Source organism: Protopterus annectens, chromosome 5.part0, assembly GCF_019279795.1.
Source record: "Protopterus annectens isolate FY-2018-M chromosome 5.part0, PAN1.0, whole genome shotgun sequence".
In the NCBI taxonomy this organism is placed as follows: domain Eukaryota; kingdom Metazoa; phylum Chordata; order Ceratodontiformes; family Protopteridae; genus Protopterus; species Protopterus annectens.
Window position 1 is genome coordinate 86,617,940 of NC_056735.1, and position 27,810 is coordinate 86,645,749.

A 27,810-nucleotide genomic window follows, 5' to 3' on the forward strand; every position below is an offset into this window, starting at 1 on the left:
TGACAGCTGCAAATACAGTATGAATACAGTCGAAGAAGCATGCCAATGTCCAAGTCCAAGGCCAGTGGCAGCTTTGTCCATTGGATATCAATGAACCAGTAGTTGTCCTCCCCCGATCCCTGGTGTGGAAGCATAGCGCAGTGCCACGAGAACGCGCTGTGCTTCAAAACAAGACATATGGATAATATACATACAAAATGTAGGTTTAGTTAGACGTTAGTACGTCATGCAGATGAATGGCAAGCTGGAGACAACATGGCTACTGCGTACCGGTACTTATGTGTGGAAGCACTCTGTCAGAGATGTAACGAAGCATTTGTAGGCAGTGTGAGGCAAGTGAGGCTGAGGACAGTGAATCACAACATGTCATGCTATATGGGCCAAGCCTCTACCATGTAGTGTAGGTTAAGGAGACTATTATAGTAGAAGATAGGTGACAACATGAGTGTGTAAGTACAAAACACTGTAACCTCACCGGAGCAGTGTTACATGTGTGCTGTTAGTACTCAGTGGAAGAGACGTGTCATGAGCTATCCTAGGGAATGTCAGGAGACTGACGGCGTACGCCATGGATACCACCGATGTGACCTGCAAACCTGCCCACAGTGTGTCTGCACCCATGCGCGCCAGTAAGCCCAAGTAAGTATGTGTGGGTGCGTGTTAGCCTGTGTGCGTGTGTGGAAGAACGAGTAAGCTAGTGTACGAATGGTGAAGCCCGTGTAATGTCGTGTATGCATTTGTAAGCATGTATACATGTGTACTACACACATCACACACGTACTGCACACACAGACACACATGCTGCCAATACTACACACATCAGTGAAATGGCACATGGATGGAGACTACATCATCAGAAGTAACAGTGCTGTAAACTATGCTACAGTGATGGTCATAGCTGCAATGCATCATGCCTGCTGAAGTACACCTGGAAGTAACACACTGTGTGTTAACAGCATGCTAACATCAATACAGTGGAATAAAGCCACCGTGTGCAGCAGCACCAGGTTAGTCAGATCCTGCATCAATGTTACACATTACAGGTGGTGGCACAGGTGACATCATATGCACAGGGTGTGGTGTTAACATGTCCAGAGCTGTCATAGAGCCATCCAATGTACACATAGGTGTGTGTGTGTGTGTGTGTGTGTGTGAGGGACAACGGTTATTGCATGGCCCAATGGTGGTGCAATGGGTGTGTGTATGTGATAGCCGTAGCTGTTTGTGGTAAGTGTGTGTGTCTGCATATACACAGGTACAGCATGTGTCAGCCATACACAGGAGGTTGTGGGACAGTCACAGACCATACCTGCCAGGCTGTAGAGATCCCCATTACTGGCAATGGACACCCCTCCATGCATCCAACACAACTCAGTCCTGCACCTGTCAATGTCTACACATACAGTCCTGGGATCTATACCACAACCTGTGGATAAACGTGCGTCTGTAATGTTAACCTGAGGTGCATAGCATTGACAGTTACTACAGATGGATATGAGCCATACTCACACTCAAATGTAATAACCACTGCTGACTGTTGCCGAGATCTGCATACGACCAGTCAAAGGTGCTGAACTAACATTGTTTCCAATGCCCGTGTAATACACAGCAACACAATAACCAGTCTCTACACATGTATAACCCACGATCACTACAGCACACAGTATGTGCACTATCACAGAGCCATAGCAAATGTACATACATCCATGGTGCTCACGTACAGACAATGCAGCAGAGTCAAGAGTGATAATCCCAACATACATAGCTATATACAATATGCATTATATATATATATATATATATATATATATATATATATATATATATATATATATATATATATCTATAGCCATATACATACATATATATATATATGTATATATATATATATATATATATATATATATATATATATATATGTATATATATATATATATATATATATATATATATATATATATATATAGATATATATGTAGATAGATACATACACACACACACACACACACGTGGCAGGGTTGGGAGCAGAACATAAACGTAAGCACTGTACCACACGACAGCATCAAGCAGTTACAAAACGCGCTACAGTGATCAGTGGATCACATAATTCACACAGGCACACATCTAGCCTGCAGACAGCAGCATCAAAGGCAAAGACGCTGCATGGATGTTATGGAGAGTGAATACTGTAAAAGCAATGTACTGTTGTCATGCAGCTGGAAACACACACACACACACACACACACACACACACACACACACACACACACACACACACACACACACACACACACACACACACACACACTTGGCAGGGCTGGGAGTCAAACATACACCTAACTACCCTAACACACTACAGCATGACGCATTTACAGAACGCGCTACCGAGATTACTGAACACAGCACTCCCAGAGGCATACTTCTAGGTGGGTGACATCATCCGCAAAGGCAAAGACGCTGACAGGGAATGTATGTGGTGTGAGGCATCTAAAAGCATTACTGTGTCCCCAGGCAGCTGCAAACACACACACACACACACACACACACACACACTTGGCAGGGCTGGGAGTCGAGCATACACCTAACTACCCTAACACACTACAGCATGACGCATTTACAGAATGCACTACCGAGATTACTAAGCACAGCAGACCCAGAGGCAGTCATCTAGGTGCGTGTCATCATCCGCAAAGGCAAAGACGTCGGTAGGAAACTGCTGTGGTGTGAGGCGTCTAAAAGCAAGACTGCGTCCCCAGGCAGCTGGAAACACACACACACACACACACACACACACACACACACACACACACACACACACACACACACACACACAAACACACACTTGACAGGGCTGGGAGTTGAACATACACCTAACTACCTTATCACACTACAGCATTACGCATTTACAGAACGCGCTACCGAGATTACTGAGCACAGCTCTCCCAGAGGCATACTTCTAGGTGGGTGACATCATCCGCAAAGGCAAGGATGCTGATAGGGAATGTATAGAGAGTGAGCAGTCTGAAAGCATATTACTGCCCAAGGTAGACATAGACAAACACACGGCAGTGGTGTGATCGGGGCAACCAAATATCTACGGAGCACTACAACAACACAACATAGATACGGGACGCGCCACAGACAGTACACCCTTCAAGACAGCAACCAGTGTGTTCAATGTAGGCATCCATCGTGACATTGAAAATGGACATCTGTTGCCTGGATGATCACCATCACTATACAGGATGTCAATGGCCATGCCCACATGCTTCGTATCACACGTCTGTTTGGAATGTACTGTGTGTCCATCTACACAATGGCGTACTGGGCATGCTCACACACTTAGCAGTTGCAAAGGGCCATCTTGCATGCACACGGATTCTAACGGAAGGGCGCAGTTTGGAATGTACTGTGTGTCCATCTACACAACAGCGTACTGGGCATGCTCACACACTTAGCAGTTGCAAAGGGCCGTCTTGCATGCACACGGATTCTGAACACGGAAGGGCGCAGTTTGGAATGTACTGTGTGTCCATCTACACAACACCGTACTGGGCATGCTCACACACTTAGCAGTTGCAAAGGGCCGTCTTGCATGCACACGGATTCTAAACACAGAAGGGCACAGTATGGTATTACTGTCCCCACGTACATGAAGGCCACTTACATGTATTGACCAGTACACACTCAGGAGCTATCACAGTTGTCTCAGGTGTAGATCACAGAGCTACACACCACATTCTACAATGTAGCCATCACACATCACCATGTCATTGGACCAGCAATACACAGCCATACATTAACACAACACCGTGTGACTCATGACCAGTGGACTGTACATAAGTCTACAGCAACTGTGCAGACTACACATGTACCGACAGGGTTCCATCATGTGTTATGCATTGCAATGATACCACTGTACATAACCAAGTCCTCTACACATACCAGGGGCCCTGGGTCTTACACAGCTGTGACAGATGACTGTCGCTGTACACCAATGAACACACATGTTTGGCTATGTCATACATGTAATTGCAGTGGATATGTGCGTGGACCAAACACACACCACATATGTACATAGCATAGCTTTTGCTGTCATCTGTGCAGACAAGTGGCTACAGCAATCATACGCACACAAATAGAAGGTGGGTCCATGGCTGTTGAATGCTAACAGTACATGAGGTAGCAATGTTGACCGAGGACACATTCCCTCTGTACTAGTTACCCATGACACCTATCATATCATACAACAGTCCATGTGTTATGTATGTCAACACACATGTCCACCAATTGCAATACATACAAATATGGCTATGTGACAGGCATGTAGGACCAACACACATGTACAATCTGTAGTGTGCATGCAGCTACCATGCATGTACAGTAGCTGATGTAAGTAACTCATCTGTGCCTAACTACAACATGCAGCTGCAATGCAGCCCCATAATTGACACTTGTATATGGTGACATACTGACAGTATGGTAGGATGTACAGCAGGTATGGATGGATGTGTGTACATAAAGTGGTGATGCACCTGTGTAGATGGATGTTTGCCAGGGACGGCTCACAGGTGTGTCACACGCCATCCAACCATGACATGTGCAAACAGTACGCTATGTTACCGTTACTTGACGGTGGAGACATAACACCTACACAGCGGTCAGGTGTTACCGACAGTACGTCACTTGACACCCGTAACACTTACATCCTCCCGTGTGCATATAGCAGCACAATTGCCGAAGGTAGCATTGGTACACATACTGCGGCCAATGCTGCTGCATGTCTGTCAGACGTATCATCATATAGCAGGTGTATCATTCACAGTACTGCCATGTGTGTTTGCTTGTGTGACCATATATACCACATATGGTGTGGAATACAACCCACTTGTCACACACCCCTGTACACTGTTGTAGAGATCTGTACATACTGCAGTGTGGAAAGCATGACGTAAGCAGGTGTGGTGTGTGTATCACACACATCAGCTATCCAAATGTGTACAACATTTGTGGTCTCCACAGTGTGTGTGTGTGTGTGTGTATGTAGGTATGTATGGCTGTCTGGTGCATGGAGTGAGGGTGTATGCTACCATACAGAACACACAGGATCCCTAACCCCTCGTGGTGATGCAGTCCACTACCCTGTTGATGTCATCGGTCTCAGCCGCACTGGCTACCTGTACATGTTCTTTCTCTGTGTCGCATTGTGTGGATGCACAGCACTGTGAGGGTGATGACCACATAAGCAAGGGTCCTCACCTCAACACTATGGGGTGTGTGTTATAGTGTTGTTGACCCCATTAGTGTAAGCATATTCCTGTAATGTGACAGGGTATTACTGCTACACAGTGAGGCCTCATGCTATCAAGCAGCCTCTAACATTATCATTGGTCAGACCGCTGTGTAGAACCTCTGCACCATGTCAACATACCTGTGATGTGACCTGGTATGGATGTCACGTCTCTAGCCACTGTAGCCTATTAAACTGCCCACATGCTTCTGGATCAGTATATGTGTGGACATCTGTGGTATGTTAGACTTTCAGACAGTCAGGCTGAGGCTACGTTTAGCATGCTAATATTGCCATATGTGCCTGTGAGTACTCCACAGTTACACATGGGAGACTGCAAACAGTGCTACCTGTAGGCACATGCAAGTAGACCATAAGGAGGGAACCAGAGCATCATTACCAACATACTGTTACTGTTGTTACCATGACACATACTGTGAACATATAACAATGCATGCTAAACCTGTACTACATGGTATGTCTGGTGCGTGTCAACAGTACACAACTAATGTAATATACACGTCTCTCACTATTCTCACACAACTATTGTAATATACACTTCTCTCACTATTCTTACACAACTAATGTAAATTACACTTCTCACTATTCTGTTCACCCTGTGCATCAGACCATTTGAGCATGTCCCTGCACTGATGGTGTGGATGACAGGGATGCGGTACAGGCTTCATCATATGCACAGGGTGATAATGTTTGCCAGGGGCATAGGCTGCACCAATGGATGACATCATGTGTGTGGGTAAAGGCCAGTGATATGATTGGACATGTCTGTTCAGTATGCATGTGGTTGTTGTTGTGCCCTACAGATGTCTTTGCTGTGTGCGTGTATGTGTGCACACAGTTCTGCCTTTTGTGAGGCCTACATGGGGTATTATTGACAGCTCCAGATTGTACAGACCAGGTTGTACAGCTCACTGTGTCCATCCATGGCCACGTGACCTGTGCCTGCCAGGGGTTGCACGGGCACTACGAGGCGGAGGTACAGATTGGCTACTGTCTGACGACACATGTCCACTGGAACCATGTCCCTGCTGGGAACATCCAGGGCCACATCCACGTGGCCTGCTGTGTCCTGGTGTGCACAGCGCAGCACCAGCTGCACTGCTACTGCTACCGGCACTATGGGAGTGGGCATGTGAGGTGGCACGCTCACGTTGACCTGCACTAGGTGGTGTGGCTGGCCTATGTCCACGTGGCCTACACCTCACTCCTACCAGATGTTCCAGCACAGACAGCTCACGCTCATGGATTGCCAACCATGTCACCCAATCGCCTGTCAAGAACATGAGCAATCTGCTGTTGAGCATTTGCCAATGCCTGGATGTTGTTATTTAGGGTATGGATAGCAGCCCTCTGCAGCCTCTGCCCTTCCCTGGTGTGCCGTTCAGCACATGCCTGTGCCGCCATTACAGTCTGGAACATGCGTCTGGTGATACCAGCTGCTGCACTCTGTCCTGCAGGTGCATGTCTGCCAGAGGTCCTCCTACGAGCAGCACCGGCCACATGCCTGTGTGGCATATCTGCAGTCATTACACTGACACCATGGTGTGTAGACACACCTTCTGTAGCCACCACACATTCCTGTTCCACGCTAACAGACGCTGACTGTCCTTCCTCTATGGCCACTGGTGATGTGGTATGTGTTGGCAGCAGAACTGTGTGCGGGGAAGAGGGGGACATAGCTGGGATGGCAACCACTGGCACAGATTCAGCCCCTGACAACCCTGCCTGCCCCTCATGCATATGTTCATCACTGCTAGTATCTGTGGGGACACTAACATCAGATGGACCGCAGGAGGGTAACACACCTACATCACCTGTGAATGCAAAGAAAGATTCTAAATTACAATAGACACAGACACACAGACACACAGCCACACACACACACACAGACACACACACACACAGACACACACACAGACACACACAGACACAGACACACCCAGACACACACAGACACACACACACAGACACACCATGCATGTGATTTGACAGATGGCATGCAGCATGCCTGTGGTATAGCAGAGGGCATGCAGCTCGGACATTAATAGTGTTAGTAAGCATACCTCTCTGGGGTGCACACTACAGCAAGCAGGTGTCATATCAGTAGCCATGCAGTTCACACAATCATGGTAGTATGCATGCTTCCCCATGATACACCATGTGGACCAGAACAGGATCACAGTACACATGGTTGATGTGACCTTGACATGTACTCTGTTGACGTGTGCATTAACATGCATACATGTCTGACACAATGGTGTCCTGACACATGTACAGCATCGTAATGGGCATCACATTGTGGTGTTGTCTGTATGCCCTACAGATAGAATGCATGTTTAGTAAATGTGCATGAGCATGGAAGGGTAGTTTGAGCCATCTATATTGCTATACAGTGTGAAGTACAGACACTGTGCCATTGCATGGCATCTTGAGGCATCTATATTGCTATACAATGCATAATATGTACACATTGCGTAGCCATAACTGCATGCATACCCATGACATAACTGTGGATTGTGACCCATGATGCTGAGGTGTATACACACCAAAGCATGCTGTGTCAAGTGACAAGTCACTGGAGGCCTACAGCTGACACCCCTGCACAACAACTACAGGGTCTTAGCTGCCTGGCGACCATGTCCACACATAGCAGACATGTCAGTTCACCATTTCCCACATGACATTGATGTACCACACACACACGAGGTGCACAGCTAATGGTGATGTCCTACAGCAGCAAGGGAAATGTACAGTATCTGTGGCCTGATGTGGTGTCAATGTCTGTGGAAGCTGTACAGGTGACTACTGTCAAGCTATGACACAGTCGTGATGTGCAACTGATCTTATATGGTAGACTTCAGTGACACCTCCACTAGCTGTGCACAGGCTGTTAGGATGTCCAGTGTACCATATCAACTGTATAATCAGTCAACTAAGGCTATAAGTGGACCATGTGTGGACAATGTGCAACAGGGTGTATACACATCACATCTACTGTGTGGCTACGTGTGTCTGGCCATCCCCCATGGCCATGTGTGCACATGTGTTGGCCAAACGTGTGTGATGGCCATCTATCTCACATGTCTGTGTTGTCCCATATGACATACACCCATAGATGTCAGATATGTCACCATCCACAGGGCTATGCAGGCAACGGGTTGTATGTTTGGTATGTGGGGTATGGGTCATGGGATAGTGTGACAATATTGCAGCCAGAACACTACATGTCTGGGACATGTCAGATGGCACATCACAATATGTGCACCCAATGCAGGGGCATACAACACAATGGTGACACCTGTGGGCTGCCCATATCACAGCTCACTGTGTGGTACTGTTTGCGTACCACACATGTTGTTCCAATGCATACTACATATGCCTCCATTGTAGAACACCTCCACCATTGTATGCACAACTGACCACACATGTAGCAATGACAAATACTGTGGTTTCAAGTTGGTGTATCATTTCGTTTGTATATATTGCACATGGGTGGCCTGTGTGAATGATGGGTGCTGCAACCTGTATATCATGACTGGAATGAACATCAAGTTTGCAAGTGTTAACTGGCCACATGGCAAATATATCTATGCTTTAACATGCCTGATACTGATGACAGTCTTACCTGCAACGGACTCATGTCCATGCGGCACGCCAGAGGTACCTGTATAGGGGTGACACAGCAGTATGAACATTATCCATGACTGTATGACAGCCACAGGGTGCACTGTGCATGTTAACACATTTGCCTGTATAATAGCATATAGTATGCACATGTGTGCATACACAGGGTAGCACACTGTAGTATGCAGCTTGTGTGTCCACATATCTTGCATATGTTGTTACTTTACATAATGTACAGTGACACATGCAACTAAATGGGATATAATAGCCATATGTGCAGTACTGACTTACCAGGCAACTCCAGGCTCATTGGTTGGGAGACACCCACCTCCACGATGGCAGCTAGAGTTTCTGGCTGCTGTTCTGAGGGTGTCCCCAGACTGGCCAGTAGCTCCTTGGTGTGTGTGAGTGGGGGCTGGGTTGGTGGCCCACCACCTGGTCCACCTTGTTCCCTGGCAATTGCAGTGGCATGCTGTTTTTGCATGTCGTATCAAGTCTGTGCAGTGTCTGCGCACCTGCTGGCAGGTTATGGCCACCCGCATTGTTCACCCTCCTGCGAAGATCCTGCCACAGGTCGTCCCACTGCTGGGCATGCTGTGGCACATGGCTGAACAACACCTCGTAGTTCTCATGGAGGTACGGGATGAGGATATCATCCTCCTGGCAGCTGTATGCCGGAAGGCGTGTACGAGGCATTATCTGTAAGACATAATGATGGTGACAGGTCACAGTTTCAGAGATGTACAGAGATACTGCTGCACATACATTTCTATGACATCTAGTACATCTGCACAGTTATCTTTGCAAATCATCATGACACGGACACGACTGACGTGTTTGTGTCACACACATGTAACACCCATTGTGCATTGGATATCATCACCATATATGTGTGTCACCTCATTACAGTGTTCATACTCCATGTGAATGCTGTCTTGATGTGGGCATGTCTATTTGCCTGCACTGGTGTTCTTACCTATCTGCACATGCCTGGATGTGTCCACGGTAATGCTGTTGACCTTGATGCTGTGTATATGTCACATATCAACACAGACACAGCCTTAATGGACTTGAGCAGTGACAATGCACACATATGCATGGAAACCTGTACATGCATGTGTTTTGCCATATACATCTACACAGCACTGTACAGCTGTTCAACATCCTGCCACGGATTGCCTGTGTTGCACATGTGATAGACATGGGACAATGGTTAGTCGGACGTCATTCGCAGGGATGCTTATGAACCATAGCATGTATGGGCAAGGTTTCCTAGCTGTAACAGACAGCCATTATGTCACCATGAGGTGTATCAGTGCCACATTACTGATCCAGACTGTTGATACTACATCTACCATGCGGCCATCACACCATGTATGACTGGGATGACATGTGCAGCTTTGATGGACAGGGTTGCATGGTTTGGCGGGAGTATGTCACATGTATGGCACAGGGATCTGTCCAGCATGTGGCGATCCTAGTATTCGGACGGTGGATGTCCATGACGTATATCTTACAGATCAGGATATGGACATGTAGCATGTCCATCATCATGGTGTAGCAGATGTCTTTATGCAAGGTAGACGGCATGCTGCATAGTGGAGGTGAGGATTGTGAAGGCTGGTATCGCCCATACACGCATGGCCATTACCCCTTAAAGGTGATATGTGATCCAATATTGGTCACCCCAGTGCTGTATATGCCTGTCCAATGATCTCCGTGCTCATGGATGGCACCCTGTCATGACATGGGTACCTCGTATGACTACCTAAGGGGCCTGGAGATGTCACCAAATCAGGGAGGTGTACTGCACAGCACCATCCCTTACACAGTGTCCATAATGATGACCACAGCCTAGGTGGTAGTTAATGGGTACAGGGATGTTCACCTAGCGGTGACAATGCTGATATCATCCATCAGAATGTGCACATATGTCACACACCTCACCCGCACAGCCCATTCCGTATGTTGTTCACAACACTGACACAGCTATTCCTCATAGGTCATGGCCATTCACATCCTTACATACACAGATGCCTAACATTTGTCTGTGTGGTATGGGCTACAATGACGGTGGAGTACAACACATTAACCCTGTTCTACTGTAGCTGGCACTGGTGTGATATGCACATGTCACTCTGGCACCATTTGTAGTTGTGAGTCTGTCAACAGGCCACTGGTAGAACACTCCTTTGACATGCAAAGGTATTTGTAATCAAACATCCATACTGTCTTGTACATCTGTACTGCTAACATCTACAGTGATAATGGTTCATGGACACGCACACCATACTCAGCAGGGTTATAGTGAGATGCCACACATTATGACTGTCGTCACCACTTGTGGGTTGATATTATCCAACACCCTATCTGTATTTTATGGTCATGCTAGGCACCTGTACAGAACTTGTGAGCATGTCATGAGCTACTGATTAATATAGCACACATTCCACACCATTTACCACAGGTGCACTGGCTGTGCTAAAATTTCCAGCTTGCTTATGGTACAACAACTGTTGTACACACGTAACTCACATATCCTGTGAGACATGGTTGTATATACAGGCATGTCCAACTGTCACGTACCAGTGCTATTGCCTGTCTATAAGATGGATATGTCGTACATGTGGCAATAGAGCAATTGTCTCATGTACACATTCAATGCTCACCTCCCGACATATGACACTACAGCCTGTGGGGGATGCACTTATGCAGCCCTGCTGGGGGTAATGCTGTCACCAACCCTGACTGCACCTGACAGTCATGTGGGGATGTGTAACATTTGCAACACACCCCACTCATCACATAGTCTCACATGATCTCCACCACAGGGCACACATACAAGGACAACGTGTGCAGTACCTCTCCATACTCTGTGTAGGCACCAGAGGAAGCCCCCATATCTAACACAACATCACCAACTTATAGCCCACAGACTCATGTGTGCCCATCACATACAGCCAATAGTGTGTTATAACATACACAACACACCAGTCATAGGTGACTCTGTAGGCAGTCACACTGCAGTTCCACACAGCAGGCTACATGAGGGGATAGTCGCTCACATCTTGCTGTCGGGTAACTGGTTCTGCAACATAACCTATGCACCCATGCCACACCTCACCAGGTACGCTGTGACTTGTCATTCTCCATGTTAGTGCGACTGCCCTGAGATGCCACTTCACAGACTACGTGTGCAGGGACATGCAATAGCTCGCCCCTGAAGGTGGGGACCAAGCCCTGGGGAGCATTATCCATTCATCCAGACCCGATACCACTGTACAATGACTGACTGTGTCACTTCAACAGTTGCCTATGCTTCTGCTGTCATTCCACAGGCATCTGGTATCTGTCCGCTTTGACTGACCTGGTCAAACACAATGCTTTGGCACAGATGACCTGCACCTGTCAGCCCTGGGAGTACAGCTCACATGTAAGGCTCTTGCTGCTTCTATACTGCCTGTCTTGCACAGTTTCCAATAACAGAATGGGAACTGGCAAGCAAGACATGGGGTCATGTGACACAATGCTTGCATCTTCCTCTGTGATGCACGCAGGCAAGGCACACCTTAGAATGCACCACTCCAATATCTCTGCAGTGACTGGGACCTGCCTCTCGGCTCTGCAGAGCACACCTGCAATGACAGGTTATAGACAGACCATACCTTTCAGGCACATACCTGGACTGGCACACCCACAGCTGAGATGTTCCCACATCCCACTATGTTGTACACACATCCTGGCTAGTTACTTAGCACAATGCATCAGAGGTGCTCCACATGCAACTAACTGTGTCCGGAACCACTATACACATTGTAACAAGCTACAGATTCCACTACATACACCATGGTTACCAGACCTCATTTGTTGGTGTACTGGACAGTAGGGCTCAGACAGCTACTATTGATGTGTGACTGACACTAACCCACACTTAACTGGGATAGCCACTCATGTACTGACACATCCATGAGTCATAACCTCCACTCGGCTGGATAAACCCATACACACCACCTCCAAGACCAACATTAACCTTGACATGAACACTACCAACATGTGACTGGTGTTCCACACCTGTGGTCATCCCCTCATTGGTGGATTCCGAACATATGCTAATCAACCTTGTTAGCCACATCCCGGCACCACACCCTTCATGGCATACACAGTACACGAGTACTACACCACCTACTACAGACGTGTTATGACAGCGGTTGTTAATGTCATGACACCCGTGCAGATGGACATTACACATACAAATGCTGCAACACACCCCAGTGCACTTCAGTAGCATGTACATGACTGCATGGATCATGCTATGCCACACAGAGCCATGATGGTACACACCAGATAACAGACGCCACTCTGGTGGTCAAGTTCCATGGACATAATGTACAACAACAGGTGGAGGCTGTTGCACAGTGGTGTACAATCCCATGGGTGGGGTAGCTCACTGGTCAGCCTCGGTAGGGCCATGGGATCCCTCATCACATACTCCATGACTAGCTACGTAAACATTACTGCGACACATTCCGGGGTGTACCACAAGACATTATGGTGGTATGTCAGTAGTCACTGGCAATTCCCACATCTGCTCTCACATACAACAGTCACTCAGGAACATTACAGACCCAGGTGATGTTGGCAACATGCTGGTGGATGGATTCAATGCTAACATTACACCCTCTCACTCACTACAGGGCCACAATCCATGCAGGAACATTGCGGTGTCCCTGTGGTCACACCTACACAGTACTAACCTGCACTCTATATGTCCTGGGACACTGGCCCCATGTCACCTTCCAAAGTCCCAGGCCGTGATGTCCGCAAACCTCTGAACGACATGTCTCCCCACTAGGCCACCAAATTCAGTAATAGCCTTGTATCAGACATTGTGGCCCCTGAATGGCACACAGCAACATTCATCACACTTCACACAGGTGGCACCACAATGCACGAGTTGGACTATAGTCCTACACACCTGACAAGACTGTTCTGCATGGCTATGGGGCACATCATCAAGGACGTCATTCACAGAGACATTGTTGGGCTCCGGTCCTTTGATGCCACCCGGGTTGGACTTGTTAGGGCCAGAGCATGGCCCCTACACCTGGTGGACTCCTTTCATACAGTTACCAGGGTAGTTGATGATGGTACGGGAGTCCACACATCCTACATTGTCCTCTCACTGCCTCTCAGCACAGTTCTCCATTCTGGTATTGACAACATACACATCCACCTGCACATCGTATCCTATGTCTCAGGATGTTATGCAACGTGGCTCATGGACAGGACACACAATGAGGGTAGTATACCATAGTACCTACTGCATTTCAGTTACTTTGGCATACCACAGTCCTCAGTCATAGGGCCCCTCATGTTCAGTATATGCTTCCCTGAGGTACAGGCTAGCACAGAGGGACTTTCCCTGCCTAGCTTTGCAACCCCCTGCATACAAAGCTCCATGATTGATCCACCAGCTGATACTGACTCCATCCATACAGGTGTCACTGTGACAGATACCTGATATGAATATCATGGCCTCAAGCTGCATGACACAAGGTCCATGGACATCACCTTTGCATTACACCATTCACCCACTATCACATAGGTGGAAGTCCCCTACATACGTGTCACATTGTACATGTTTGTAGTACACATGTATGTCACACCCACTCCTGTGATTACCGTATTGCCACTGTGGCTTGGATATCCTTCTACATGGCCACACTTATCTGTACTGGGTGTGTAGCTGCTACATAGGCACCCATTGTACCTCTGAACTCAAGACTTCTACACACATTCAAGTGTGCACCACCCCATTTAGGGTGTACCTTACACAACAGCTACAGCTTTACATACCACAACATTAACATGCCATGACGTTTATTGAGCTCTGACAGCTAAGGTATGCGGCTGAACTACGGACACCACGTCTATACACATTTGCATACTACAAACTCTGGGGTGACCTCTGCTGAACAGATAGGGCCCATGTCCACAACAGTATTAATGGATATACTCCACATACGCGACATACGCAGATGCCACTGTGAGCAACATGCTCATGGATATGTGCACACACACAACAATGAGTGGGATGTGCTTGAGGGTTACATTCCCAAACCGGACACTCACCATGCTTTGGAACATGACTCCTATGTACATCACGCAGGGACACTCAGTAGCACTGTTCATGTGATACTTCCCTTGGTGTTTGGGACACACATGTACACCAGGGATCACTGCAGTGGCTGTACTGTGCAGAGGTGCAGGTAACACATGGCTCTGCTGATCACAGGACACTACCCTAGAGAGGTGCCACTGGTATGAACACTGTGGTTGTGCTTACACATAGACTTGCCAGACTGCATAGTACCCCACTATGAACCTGTGAAGCTATTACATGTCCTTTGTGCATGGTTACTTGGTAGCCCTTCCATTTAGATTAGCTATCATGCTATTACAATGTCCCATGCCTACAAGCCATATGTATCCTGTTATTGTACATGCCAATAGACGATACCTGTGGTATGCATGATATGCCTGTTATGCTGTGTAGAATATCTGACATATCTACCTACAATACTATACATTACACATATTTTACATAGTATCCCATAATGCAAAGCATACTTGCACAGCAGGACCACCTTAGACATGTCATTGTCGTTATATGCCCATACACATGCCTACTGTGACAACATATCAACATATACTATCCCCGGCTATGGCACGTACTTGTTGGACATACCCTACCACTGACGGCGGGTTGTATGTAATTGTTCTGTTTAAAGCCCTCATGTAGCATCCCTTGTGGTGTCTGTGATGTGTACCTTGTGGCCCACAGCTGGATGCACAGTTTCTACAAGCGTTAGTATGCTCAGCAAGACATCACTACATAAATATCTTTTCCCACGTTATGCATTGCAGACACTTTTAATTAATGCAAAACGAGCTATACATACAGTAAATAATTAATACAAAACATGCTATACATAAACTTACATACCGAGTGCTCTACATACCTTGTTATCGTTACGTACTTTCGTCTCTATCTCTCTCACACTGCTTACACAGATATTTTGTATGAGCATACAGTCTGAATGTCTGGCAAGTCTTCCTTATATACGTCGATACCTGTAACATGTGTTTTCCTGCCGCCTATTGGTGATTCTGAGTGACTAATTACTTGCATATCAGCTTTGCAGCTGCTACATTCGCCAATTATGTGGCAATAGTGGGGTATAATTGACTTCTCCACTTGGGCGTTGGCCATTTGCCCTACCTTCGGGGAGACGGCCTGTATTGTGTTTTGTTATGTGTAATTGCAACTGCTATGCATAGAGACAAGTATACTTTGGATTCATGTCCCCTGTGGATTGTGTGTGACAGCTAGAGTATGTGGTTCAACATGTGGGTGTACCTGTCATCCCAACGTCTGTTAACGGACTATTGCAAACAAAACCTTTAACATCGCCGTTTGTTCCATTATACAATGGCTGCAATTTTGCATGGCGCCTTTAATTGTGTCTCTCACAAGGTATGTCGATGGTTCTGCAGTTGTAATTGACTGACTGGATGTTTGTGCTGTTATTACAGTCTGTATTGCTATAGTTTCTAGTGTGGGAGATGTCGGTGGGTAATGTACCATATACAGGTTTGTGGGGCTTGCATTTCTACATATTCCATATATATGTGTGTGGGCTCCGTCCCTTATTAAAGAGCTATCAGTTAGTAGACTTATGTTACGGCATTGTACATTGGGCCGTTGTTAATTGGTTTCTATATAGTATGCAGGTGAGGTTGATACTTCCATACCTCCAGAATTGCAGCAATATGTAAAGGGATATGTCTACATGACAGCTATCCCATGTATTTCTGTCCCAGATATTTGCAGTCATTGCGGTTGTGTTGGTAACAGAACCTCTTTGCCATGGGTTGACACCTTTTCATATGGCCATTGTTGGACACTTCCGGGACACACAGTGGTGTTTACAGGCCAACACATAGCCACGGTCAGTACACAGGATAGCACATACTTTTATCCTCAATACATACCTATTGTTGTTGGACTTTGGCTACTTATCATATTGCATGTAACATTCACGTTTCTTACATACAGGCATAACTATTTAATGCAACTATTACAGTATGTATGGGACATATTAATGTCCTACGATCTCGGACATTTGCCCTTTGTAATGTTTTATGTCAGGACACACCTGCCCAGGGAGGGGCTGTCCCTCCTAATGTGGGACAGGTGGTGACCGTATGCCTACGGCTAGCTATACCCACACCTACCGTAATCATCTACCTCCGAGTTGGCACTAGCAGACACATGATGCAAACACACACACACACATTACAGTCACACGGGGACGCACACGGCACCCTCAACACACACATACACAGACTACGGCACTCACACACACAGTTCAACACAGTACCTACGTGGACCGCAACACCGGCAGCGGTAACGAATTATCCATTCATATCATCATACTATTACTCGCGGTTGTACTGTTCTCTTTCGGTCTTTCAGCCTCATGGTTATGCATGTCGGTATGTTACACATTCCATAGTTGGCGGTATCCTAAGTATTTGTACCTCCAAGGTATTATGAATGTCGTTAACCTATCTATATATATTTGCAGATATCGCTGAATCCATATATATCAACATATATCACTCTATCGCCCTTTCTATCTGTATTATATATATGTATATATGTGTATATATATATATATATATATATATATATATATATATATATATATATATATATATATATATATATATCTGATGGGGAAAGTGACAGGCAAGCTACACCTTTCATTGTGTACTTGTTGGTGTATATTGTTTCCTGGACTCCGCACGTTTGTGTCTGTACCTGTCACATTACACACCTGCCATAGGTTAGGGTTGCCAGCTGTCCCACTCTGCGAGGGACAGTCCCTCTTTGGGCAGTTGTGTCCTGCAAAATATTTGTAAACATGGCAAATGTCTTGTGATTTTAGAACATACTTATTTCCTATAGTTTATGTAATAATCGCATAAAACAGTTATTCTGTATCTGAACCAACAAACAGAATAAGTAAGTAAACATTACAAGAATGAGCTTTTATCTAGACAAAACAGTGCAGTTCTGCTTTCCATACTGGCCGGGTGTATGTGTCGGCCTGCAGACATCCGATGTATGTCCCACATTAGTAATTTGAAGAGGTGGCAACCCTACCATAGGTACATCTTGCCTAGCAATAGTGTTAGGATATTCTATACATGATTGCGTGTTCTACACCTGGCAGTGGTCGTTTTACCCTTCAGAGCAGGCGCTATTAGTACAGGGGTAAATAATGCTGGTTTCACCTGTTCTGGACATCATTCACCGTGATCTGCGCGATATTCGGAGTAGCTTATCCCTGTTTTGCGCATATCCATATAGTCATATTTAAATGTCGCTTACCAGCAGTGGGCAATGCATATTCCCAGTAAAGTGTGCTAAACATATGATCTGATGACCTGCATCCAACATGCATTACTCGTGCCTTCAGGATTACGTTACATCCCTTGCAGGACGCGGGACCGGGAACATGCACGACGGTCACTGCATTTAACATATGGCGATCTGGGATTTGTACACGTGTTATGTCGTTTTGTACGTGGAGTACACTACAGCTGTTACTCCATACTGCAGTCACATGGGTAACTCAGTTAGTTTACATATTGATGAGTCCAGTTAATGGTATGTCCATGTGATGTTTACTGTTTGTGTGGGTATGTATATCACAGTGAGCCACAGACGATACTGTGCTACACCTTCAAACGACCGTGGGTGGAGCATGCTGGGGTGACGAATACCTGTCATGGGTACACCCCATGCCTTGACAGAACATACATGATTATATTATGTGGAGCCCCTCATTAACGCAGCAGGGACTCCATGCTGAGTGTCTGCAGAACAGTACTTAAACACATGTGCTCCCACAATTGCCTCTGCTCCTCTACGCGACAGTTGGTTACTCGATGTTGTGGCAACAGCGGACACTGTTTGCCCCGTTTGGTGTATGGCCTCTGACAATCGGCCATGTACCTACCGATGTACCTGGGAACCTATACACACAGCACCAACATATGCTGATAGGCGCATGTACTGCTCAGGTGTTGACATTCCGTGTTCCAATAGCAGTTGTGTGTACAATGTTTGAGGGCTGCCTATGTAGGATTCACACAGTGGGCCACCTATACATTACAATTTACAGGTGGTTGTGCTTGTGTGCCATCCATTTTACTGTGTGTGCAGGTGGAGAGGTGTGTCAGTCCGTAGGGGCCTACACTGTCAGCGTATGTGCTATACGTTCTCTCTTTGCCAAGGCGTAGGCATACTGGGCACGCCTCCATCTGCCTACTGGGGCTGGCACAGTGTGTTCATGGTCTGAATCCCTCTGTGCCTGTGATGGCCTTGGCAAATGCGGTGGGCTATGAGGGCCTTCACCATTTTGTCCCTGCTGCAGCTGTTTCCGCAGGATCATATTATGTAGCATGGCACATACTATGACGATGTGGGCACATGTGCCTGGAGAGTACTGCAAGGCTCCACCAGATGTGTACAAGCACCAGAACCATGATTTCAGCATCCCAAACACATGCTCTATGATGATTCTGGTTTGTGCGTGTGCCTCATTATGGCGTTCTTGCATGGGTGTATGTGCATTTCTGATGGGAGTCATCATCCACGGCTCCAGTGCATAGCCAGCATCCCCCACAAGGTGGCCATGTGGGATGTCCCCCCTGACAAATACCTGATACAGCTGTGAGGCATGCCAGATATGGGAGTCATGGTAGCTTCCAGGGCTGCCAGCACACACATCCATGATTATGCCCTGGGCATTGCACACGACCTGGCAGTTGATGGAGTGGAATCCCTTGCGGTTTATGTAGCGCCTACCATGCTCACCGGGTGGTGACTTGATTTGTATGTGCGTGCAGTCTATCGCACTCAGTACCTCCGGGTAGTGTGCCACACGGTGGAAGTGACGCATATTGCTGGCCAACTCCTCCTGAGTTCGGGGGAAGTATATATGCTCATTGGCATGTGGTAACATGGCATCCAGGAACTGGTGTAGTACCCTGGATGCTGATGCCTGTGAGATCCCCATTATATCTCCAGTTGGCCTTTGAAAGGTACCTGTGGCTAGTATTCGCATGCTTACACATACCTTCATGTCCACTGGGATGGGTTCCCCTCTGTTATTTCTGGTTCTCAGGCGTGGCCAGCACAGCTCCACTATTTGCTGTAAGATGTCCCTGTCCACCCTGTAACGCTCTACTATCTCCAGATCATGTAGCCCCTGGTAGGTTACCCTAGGTCTGAACATTCTTCTCCTCCTCCGGGGCCTGCGGTGGTTGTCGGCATCATCCTCCACAACACCGTCAGTCTCTAACACATGCTGATGAATCACAGCTATGGCAGCTCCCAACATGTACATTTTAAAAGTTCCTCATGTGTTTACACCTATGGTGCAGTGTTTGGGAATTCACAGGTGTGTGTAGGGTGCTTTCACACTTTATACTATTGTGCTGTGAACACCGATAATGTCATAGGGTGTGTATGTACGATCATAGCTACAGGATATCTTATGTGTTTTACTACCGGAACTACTATTGTGGTGCTTTTGGTGTTGAATTACATTTGACTGCCGTGGATTACCTCTTGACCTTCCCTTTACATTTCTGCATGTTCCACCTACCATTTTCTGGCATGCATAAGGCAGCCTGCTTTAATTTGTACTTTCCTAGACCTGGCGTATCTTGCGTAATGTGTGCTATTGCTGGTCTACTGTCAGTTTGCTTTGCTCTGCTATGACAAATCTCCTATCTTTGCAATCCAATGCCTCCCCTCCTTTCTTTGCATTCCAATGCCTCCCCTATCCAGTTTTGCAGGTTTCTGCGAGCAGACTTGACAGCTGCCGTCGATTGGCCGCCGTGAGTTGATTGGTGTTGATTGCTCATTAGTATGCCAATTGCCCTATTTTGGCATTTCCTTCTTTTCTTCTCCTGACCTTCCTGTTTGTGTTATTGTTCGCGCCGCGTGCATCCGCTTACTGGGTTTCGGGCACGTTTTCATCCCCGTACACATGCACTTTTGGGCACCATGTGTGCTCTCAACTAAACGATTGTATACCTTCCTCCCCACCCCTGTCCTGCAGCTTTGCTTAGCAACGGCCAGGCCAGATTTGCATTGCTCCAATGTGCTTACTGCTACGGTGGCACACCCCTCTGCTGATGTCATGCATCTCCTCTGAGCCACTCCTCAGTGTTATAGCGCTGCGCCGTATGGTTCAACCTTCATCCGGCAGGACATTTGCAATTCAGTATTATCTGCCTCATTTGCATGGCATTGACTACTAATTCATAGTTACCGCGCCGAACACTGTCGCAGGCCCTTAGCAACCCTTGCACCTTGGTTGTGGTGTTCCATGCCTACCATTGTGTATTATGGTGTACACCTGATTTGTATTACATTGCGATTTTATGACATTTTTATATATTTTCTTTATGTTCCAGTTTGCGCACACATGCCCTGCGGTTGTACTTTGCATTACTGTGGACATGACATTAAAGTTGTTTTTTAGGTGTTGTGCATCCTTTCTTATGCCATTGGCTGTGTATTTAGCCATTGGCATATGTTAACTTTGTAATACATGAGTCTGGTCCACTTCCATAGCTCAGATGTTCTGTTTGGGAAAATGTAAACCGTGTTTTTTGGTTTACATTTCCGTGGCCTTACGCTACACCTGCACCACTTCATGAATCGCTATATGCCTTCATTTGCATGGTGCGACACTGTGCATGGGGTGATTAGCATACCTATGCCGAGGGCTGCGCAGTTCTGGCATACGCCGGTAGTGCATGTGGTATTGGATCATACCTGAATTGCTCGACGGCCATATTTGGCGTTATTCCGCCTACGCTATGCCTGCGCCTGGTGCAAGCTTCATGAATCCCAGGGATAGACCCAGCAGAAACATGTATATGTCCAAATATATCCTTGTTTGGCCCATCTCTGGTTTGTTTGTATGCAAAATATAATGGCTAAAAACTACCATGGAAATGTAAGGCTGGGCTTCTTAACATCCTCACAGATCAATAGCCTAGTAAGTACCTATGAGCCTATGAAACTCTGAGCCTACTTACAAAATGAAAAAATACCAACAATTTTATGTTAACTAGGGTAGTTAACTAATCTGCAAGGGAATTGACCGTATCATCAGCATTTTGCCTTTGCTTAGCAGCACTGAAATTCCATATCATTATAAATACTGTAAAGAGGAAGGACAAGAATGAGATTACTGCTGATAGATGACATCGACCCATTTAATAAACTGTTATCAGCTTGTAAACTGATGACATCGACCCATTTAATAAACTGTTATCAGCTTGTAAACTGATGACATTGACCCATTTAATAAACTGTTATCAGCTTGTAAACTGATGACATCGACCCATTTAATAAACTATCAACTTGTAAATCGATGACATTGACCCATTTAATAAACTGTTATCAACTTGTAAACTGATGACATCGACCCATTTAATAAACTATCAACTTGTAAATCGATGACATTGTCCCATTTAATAAACTGTTATCAACTTGTAAACTGATGACATCAACCCATTTAATAAACTGTTATCAACTTGTAAACTGATGACATCAACCCATTTAATAAACTATCAACTTGTAAACCGATGACATTGACCCATTTAATAAACTGTTATCGACTTGTAAACTGATGACATCAACCCATTTAATAAACTGTCATCAACTTGTAAACTAATGACATCGACCCATTTAATAAACTATAAACTTGTAAACCGATGACATCAACCCATTTAATAAACTGTTATCAACTTGTAAACAGATGACATCAACCCATTTAATAAACTGTCAACTTGTAAACCAATGACATTGGCCCATTTAATGAACTATCAACTTGTAAATTGATGACATCGACCCATTTAATAAACTGTTAACTTGTAAACCAATGACATTGACCCATTTAATAAACTGTTATCAACTTGTAAATTGATGACATCGACCCATTTAGTAAACTGTTATCAACTTGTAAACCAATGACATTGGCCCATTTAATAAACTGTTATCAACTTGTAAACCACCTACTTGTAGTAGCTGAATGACTATAATATACAGCTATAGTTGTATACTATAGTCCATCAACTGACCCTACTACAACTACAGCCCTATCAGTCTGATTGGTCTAATATGCAAAGCCATGGAATGAATTATCATGGAAATGATCAACAATGACATAGGCAACCTTCAGACACTAGACCCAACCCAGTTTGGCTTTCTCAAGGAAAGATCATGTCTACTAAGCCTGGTGGACTTCTGTGAGAAGGTCAACAAAGCAATGAATAACGGAAAATGGTGCATACAGCCTACTTGGACCTGGCTAAGGTGTTCAATACAATACCCCCTCAAGTATAATTGACAAACTCACTGAAGTGGGTATAAACCTCTACATAACTAACTGGATTGCCAGCAGGCTCACAGATAGGTCTCAGGAAGTCAGGATTGGTGAGACCACCTCTACTAAGAGACCAGTCACCAGCGAAGTGCCACAGAGCTCCATGCTGATGCCACTCCTATTTAACATCTGCTTCTTGGAGGTAAAGGCTAATGTCAAGGGTCTTTGGCTGACTTAGTTTGCAGATGACTGCAAATTGGGAACTGTCGTAAATTCCCCCATGACACAAACATTTTGCATGAGGGTCTAACACAAAAAAATGATAGGTGCCAAAGTCACGGAGTAAAACTCAATGCCAAGAAATGCATTATAGTGCCTTTTAGGAAACTGCCACCCAGACTAATTACTCCATCGATAAGACACCCCTAAGAGCTAACCCAATATTCAGGGGTCTGGGAGCATATGTAGACAGTAATTTGGTCTTTGACCAACATGTGGCCAAGGTAGTAAGAAAAATCATTCTATATTGTCCAACTTATAAATAAGTGCATGGCATCCAGGTCCAAGGAAGTTATAGTACCACTTTACTTGGCCCTTATCATACCCATCATTGAGTATAATGCCTCCTTCAGCATGTACCTGACCAAACATGGCAACAGTTGGAATGTCCACAAAGGTTCCTTACCAGGAGAATCCAGGGTATAAACGCATTATCTTACACATATCACCTTAAAACCCTATCTCTATACTCTGTCTCCTGCAGGTTCCTGACAGGCAATCTATCCCAGGCATACAAAACATCCTCAGATCCAGCTCTTACGGACCTTTTGCACATCTGCAAAATGAACAGCATCAGAACCACTAGATCCAAAGATTTAAATGTTGCTTGTGACATCAATAAGACATGTTGGTTTGACAGATATGTGTCTCAGAGGATCCCCATGCTCTGGAACAGGCTCTCCATCCATGGCAGACAAAGATGTCTCAGGGGATCCCCACACTCTGGAGCAGACTCCCCATCCCTGGCAGACAGATATGTGTCTCAGGGGATCCCCATGCTCTGGAGCAGGCTTCCGATCCATGGCAGACAGGTGTATATCTCGGGATCCCCATGATCTGGAGCAGGCTCCCCATCCATGGCAGACAGATATGTGTTACAGAGGATCCCCATGGTCTGCAACAGTCCCCCCATCATTTGTGAAGCAGAGTCCATCCCTGACCCTATTTAAGTGCAACCTTGACCAATAAATGCAAAATTGGAAATTCACCCCCCCTGGGCTAGCCCAATGTCTCTAATAAAGGCAGACGGTAATGCCCCGACTAACATACCACCCCAACATAACTTCTAGAGACTTCCTAACATACAACCCCCTAATACACTTCCATGATACATAGGGACACAATTGGGTTGGATAGCATGTCCAGGTCTACAAATATGAACCTATGAACTATGAACAAGAATGTGAGTAGTCTGACATGCTTAACAGTTTTAAATGTTTTGGAGAGGTTGAAGAAGAGGGAGCCAATAACACTGCCAGCATGAATTGGTCAGTAAATCGATTCACCCAAGAGGGCAGTGTAGGTGCCATGGCTAGGCCTGAAACCATGCTGCACAGATTGGATTATTTGCAGTAAAGTTTTGTTCTAATTATTAACAGAGACTTTTTCTAAATTTTCAGACAGAAAATATGGTAATGAGAGATGTAAAGATTACACTATGTACAGTTGCAGTCACACTAGTGTTAGGTTTAAGAAATGTGTGGGTTAGTTTATCAACTGATGCAGAGCCTGGTTGCAGGAGTTTTTTTTTTTGTTTTCAGGAGGGGGTCTCACCAGGAAAGTATACAGCACAGATGTTTCTTTTTCAGTGGCATGCCAAGATTACCTCTGGTTAATTGACTTGTTAAGAGTCACACAGTAGGCAAATGGAGACTGAGGGATTCAAACAATGAACAGGATAAAGATCATTATCAGTTTATAAACTCAGTCCCTTTTGCTAAACTGCCAAAGAGTGTAAATGAATTGAGATGAAACAATATGAATCAAGATGTGGTACATTCCTTCTAAGAGGAGATACAGGGACCGGTGTGCTGGTCAGTTGAGATAAATTCATAACAGCATCACAAACATGAGCAGCAGTAGTAGCTGCAAACTTAGCGTTATTAACGGAGTAGGCATATAGTTATGGAGAGGTGTGTTCTGTATTCAGGAACTGATCAGTAATACTCCAGAAGTTCTTGCAATTGTTTTAATTTAAATGTTGCTAGTCCATGTAGTTGCTTTTCTTCAAGACAAAAGTGTTTCTTTGATGTGATTTCTACCTTCACTGTCTCTGCCTCCTCCCTGGGACCTGAACTTCATAACCAACAGCACTGTCCATCCTGCTTTTTGAACTGGCTTGTTTGCAGGCTTTGAAGTTTATTTCTTGGAAGATGCTGACCTAACTAATCATCACATCTGCCCACAAGGCTACTGAGATGAAATCCCTTGCTTTTTCATCTTTCAGAGGGACTGGGACTCCCATATGACCAACATATACCCTAAGATACATAAAGAGCTACTAATGATGACACTTTTCTGCTGGCAAAAGCCTTTTCTAATATATAAACAGCCCCCACCATAGTAATTCTATGCAGTCTGTGAAATCACCATGGAGGGCTGTCTTCATGGCCTATTGAAATGCTAATGAGGCATTCTGAGGAAGCTGCATATGATAATTAACCATCAGAGATGGGAATACAGCAAATATAGCAAGCAATCACATGGATGTTCTGTAAAATTAGGGACAGTTGAGAGGTTTGTGAATGTCTCCATATCTGTGTTTGTATGTGTGCATGTGTGTAGGAGACAGCATGGGGGGGCTGTGACAATGTAAGGAATGGACCACCAGGGCTGATTAACACTGAACAGCTCTAGTGGTACCACTGCACAATTGAATGACTTGAAAATTAGCCACTAATGAGGTTGTTCACAACTGCAAAAACTGCTACTTTTGGACACAGCAGTTTTTAATCCCCACTATATTTTTTTATTATGACAAAATGTTTGCAGTTTCTAATATCATGACAGGGATGGATTAAAGTCTGTAAAAGTAGTATTGCCTCAGACTTTGATGTTTGCCATGAGAGCTGCACTAAACAACCACGGCACATACAGAATTGCCTCCTCCATCAGCTTATATGGTAGCAGATTTAAACATGCTTGCAGGTTCTTTTTTTTTTACCCTGTTGCTCCTACTGTTATTGGAACCACCTGGGTATCTTTTTTCCACATGGCTCTAGTTTCACACCCATAACTTAAATAAACTAGGGTTACACAACAGTGAAAAAGGGAAAAACAATTCTGTTATGCTGTAGTTGATCTCCTGACATTTAAGTGTTGTAGAATTCAGCCAGATTCCCCACCAAAACCATCACATGGTGAATGTATTTATTGACAAAACAAATGTCACATGCAGACACACACACACACACACACACACACACACACACACACACACACACACACACACACACACATATGTTTATAGATATAATGGCTGCTTCACTTGTGTGCGTTCTGGCAGTAAAAGTGTGAATTAGCTAGCCATGCTTTAATAAACACTAGTGATACAGTCATGAAATCCTGCAACAACTAGGCTAATATGACACACCTACTGAGGTGCTGTTAACTAATATGACACACCTGATACAGGTGTTTGCCTTTCTTTAAGTAGGAAAACCAAGAGTGAAGACTCAAGGTGAAACAAAATCAGAAGCATTGGATTACCTGCGGGTTTACTTGAAGGTTACAGGTTTCTTATTCTGAACTTCATCATTAACCAAAGGAACTTCAAGGAGATATAAGTTCTTCTTACCACTGGCGATTGTTATTTCCGATTCTTAAACAGCTCTAGCACAGTGCTTTCCTCTAAGACATGTAGCACCATGGGGGGGGGGACATCTCTCTAAACTGTTGCAAATGCTAATGAGTAAATGTAGGGGAGTGGCATATGGTAATTAGCCATGTGCACTTCCCATGGAAATGCATGTGGTCAGTGTTTTATGAAGTTGAATGATTCACAAAACTACTCATCTGCATAAATACTTACCTCCAGCAATGGTAATTAACTCAGCCAAAAGCTGACATTCATTCATTATTTTCAATAGGTGACGTGTTAGAAGTAAGTCCCAGGGAGTTTGGTGGACAGATAGTGTTGAGAGGTGTATGTGTGTATGTGTGAGTGTATGCAAAGGTATGAGTGATGTCCATTGAGTGTATGTGCATGTGTGTTTGTGTGTGTGTCTGCATTTGTGCATGTATCTGTGCCTATGTGTGAGTTTGTGTGGCAGCATGTATGAACACGTCTCTACCTCTGTATTTGTGTATGTGCATGTTTAGATGTTTGGATGT